A 4,057-nucleotide genomic window follows, 5' to 3' on the forward strand; every position below is an offset into this window, starting at 1 on the left:
GACCCCTTTGGCAGTCGAACGACCCTTTCACAGGGGTCGCCTAAGACCATCCTGCATATCAGATATTTACATTATGATTCATAACAGTAGCAACATTACAGTTATGAAGTAGCAACGAAAATAATTTTATGGTTGGGTCACAACATGAGGAATTGTATTTAAAGGGCCAGAAGGTTGAGAACCACTGCTAAATCCATCCATGCTGTTGCAAAAGATAAGATTTCCTTCTTCGTTATAGCCTAGTAGTATTCCATTGTGTAAATGTACCACAGCTTTTTTTATTCACTCATCTACTGATGAGCACTTGGGCTCCTTCCAAATCTTGGCAATTGTAAATAATGCTGCAATGAACATAGGGGTATATATGTTTTTTTGAACAAGTGTTTTGGATTTCTTCAGATATATTCCCAGAAGTGGAATGGCTGAGTCATAAGGCAGTTCCATTTTTAATTTTTTGAGGAAACTCTATACTGTTTTCCACAGTGGTTGCACCAATATGCATTCCCACCAGCAGTTCATGAGGGTTCCCTTTTCTCCACATCCTTGCCAATACTTGTTGTTTGTTGATGTGTTGATGGTAGCCATGCTGAGGGGTGTGAGGTAATATCTCATGGTGGCTTTAATTTGATGATTAGTGATGTTGAGTTTCTTTTCATGTCAGTTAGCCATCTTTATGTCCTATTTGGAGATGTATCCAGATCCTTTGCCACTTTTTAATTGGATTTTTGTGTGTGTGTGTTGAGTTGTATAAAGTTCTTTATAAATTTTGTATATTAACATCTTATCAGATGTATCATCAGCAAATATGTTCTCCCATTTAGTGGTTTGTCTTTTCATTTTGTTGCTGGTTTCCTTTTTTTGTGCAAAAACTTTTTACTTTGATGTAGTCCCATTTGTTTATTTTTTCTTTTGTTTCCCTCTCCTAATGAGATATATCAGAAAAAAATATTGCTATGAGAAATGTCCTAGATTTTGCTGCCTATGTTTTCTTCTAGAGTTTTCCTGGTTTCAACTCTTACATTGAAATATTTAATCCATTTTGAGTTTCTTCTTGTGCATGGTATAAGAAGGTGGTGTAGTTTCTTTTTTTCTTTCTTTTTTTGCACATATATGTCCAATTTTTTCAACACTTATTGAATAGAGTGTCTTTAGCCCATTGTATGTTCTTGTCTCCTTTGCCAAATATTAATTGGCCATAAAAGCATGGGTTTATTTCTGGGGTCTCTATTCTGGCCCACTGATCTATATGTCTGTTTTTATGTCATCACCATGCTGTTTTGACTACTATGGTCTTGTACTATAGTTTGATATCAGGTAGAGTGATTCCTCCAACTTTGTTCTTCTTTATCAAGATTGCTATTGCTATTCAGGGGCTTTTGTGGTTCCATATAAATTTTTTAAATATTTTGTCTAGTTCTGTTTAATACACAATTGGTATCTTGATAGGAGTTGCAGTGAAATTTGGATTGCTTTGGGTAGTATGGACATTTTAATGATGTTAATTCTTCCTATCCATGAACATGGTATATGCTCCATCTATTTGTACCTTCCTCAATTTCTTTTTTCAGTGTCCTATAATTTTCCAAGTACAGGTCTTTTACATCCTTGGTTAAATTTATTTCTAGGTACTTTGTTTTATTTTCTGATGCAATTATAAATGGGATTGTTTTCTTAGTTTCCCTTTCTGATAATTCATTATTGGTGTATAAAAATGTGATTTCTGGATATTTATTTTGTATTCTTCTACTTAACTGAATTCATTTATCAGTTTTAGTAGTTTTGTGGTGGAATCTGTAGGGTTCTCTATATACAGTATCATGTTGTCAGGTATGTATGCCATCTTGTATTGGATGAAAGAAGAATAAAGCCTTTATTCATTTGGAAATGATCTTGTATGCCCTTCCTAAAAAATATATGGTAATGAACTTGACAATGTTTATAGAAGATATTTGCAATGATCAAATAACAGTCAAATGATTCATGTCCAGAATGGAGTTTTCTTAAAATTAATAAGGAAAAAAACTCCACAAATAACATAATAGGAACAAAAAGGTTGGCAAAGCACATGACTGGGCACTTCACAAAAGAAGAAAAGTGAATACCCAATAAACATAAAAAGATGCTAGATGCTAGATTACACTATTACGTTGAGGGAATGCAAACTGAAATAAGAAGATAGCCTTGCTTATATAGCAGATTAGCAAATATTTAAGTCTGCCAATATCCAGCATTGAAAAGGGTACAGAGAAGCAGGTACTTAAATGCATCGCCATTGAGAGTGTCAATTGGCATAACCATTCCAAGGGAGTAATTTGTCAATAAGTGACAATTAAACATGCTCCTAGTATATCACCCAGCTATCCCAGTTCTAGGTAAACACCGTAGAGAACTTGAGTGCAGGTATGAGAACTAGAAACTTGCGTGAGCACTTCTATTATGGTATTGTATATAATAATCTTGGTGTCCATCAACAGGAGAAGGCAAAATAAACTGTTTTATTCATATAATGATGCTGTATAGCTACTAACAGGAATGGAGTAGATTTTTATATTTCAACTTATACCTCAAAAACATAATGATGTTTTAAGAAAAGCAGAAAGTTACAAAATGATACAAACAGTATGACACCATTATGTATATTTTATAATAAACATATAAAACAATAGTATAAATTGTTTATGAAAACATATGTGTTCATGTAAATGTATAAATAGTGGATTGGAAACCAGACCTTAGATGGTACCCACCAGAATGGAGTGGGGGAGGGGTGGATCAGGGATGGAAGACAAAGATTTTAACTTTATAATGCTTTTAAAATTTTTATTTTGAAAACTCTTGAAATACATAAGACAGATTAATGACAATTTTAATTTCTAGGTGATGGTACATGGGTATTTGTTAGATATTCTCTTTACATACAGGTTTTTAAAATTTCTCAAAATTAAAAAAAAAAGGAATCTGACCTTTTAATCAGAATTTCAAGTGACTTTGATCATCATTTGGGCACTGAGGCTTTCTCCTTCCTGTGAGTCACCTATAACCAGTTCCAATTACCAGGCAAGTTTTCAAAACACATACAAGCCCATATCACTATTTATATATCTGCTGCTCTGTAGCCTTCTGAGGAGGGTCAGCTCCTGACTACCCACCGTGCTCTCTGAACATAAGCAGGAAAACATTTACCAGTTTGCCATAGATAAAGAATGCATGAACTAGACAATTCTGAGCAATGCTGCCAAGTAAAGTTTATGAAAAGACAAATCATACAGACCATTTTAATAAAATTCCAACCTAATCCCATGCTAGTATTTACTGTGTACTCCACATGTGCACTACAGTACGCAAAAGGCGACAGCATAAAAGTATGACATCGTCCTTCACAGTCGATATGTAGACACAGGGGAAAACACACTGAACTTGGAGTCAGAAAAACCAGAATAAATTCCTGACTCCTCTTTGTAGGAACCCTGGGTTAGATATTTAAACCCCCGGAGTCTAAATTCAATTATCTGTGTTCTATGGATGGTAATACCTACCTCTGGGTGGGTGAGGGAAGTAAGTAAAATAAGCTTCGTGAAAGTGCCAGACACATGACAGACACCTAGTAAGCAGCACTGTCTGCATAGCTGGTAGAGTTTAGGTAGGAGCTCAAGCAAAGACAAGGAAAGTATAATGTCAGCATGGGTCATGTCTTATGTATCTTTATATTTACCGTGCATATTGCTGGATGCCACATAGTAGGCGATTGTTAGGCTATTAAATGAGTATTTGCATAGGAGAAAGGGAAAAATGGAGGGAAATAGGGAGGGAGACAGGAAAGAATAGGAAAGAAGACTGGGGGGAGGAGAGGACAGGAGAAGAGGGGAGCCGAGCCAGAGAAAATGGGACTGGAGGGGAGGGGAGGGGATTAACCTTACTATGTCTTCAGGTTCAGGAGGGATCTGCGTTCAGTCCCTCAGGTCCAGGTTATCCTGATCCTTGTATAGCTGTTGTTATTTGTCTTCAAATTATTAATGTCAGAAGGATGGGGGGTCTGATGAGAGAGAGAGAGGAAGGG

Source organism: Myotis brandtii, unplaced genomic scaffold (genome assembly GCF_000412655.1).
Source record: "Myotis brandtii unplaced genomic scaffold, ASM41265v1 scaffold927, whole genome shotgun sequence".
In the NCBI taxonomy this organism is placed as follows: domain Eukaryota; kingdom Metazoa; phylum Chordata; class Mammalia; order Chiroptera; family Vespertilionidae; genus Myotis; species Myotis brandtii.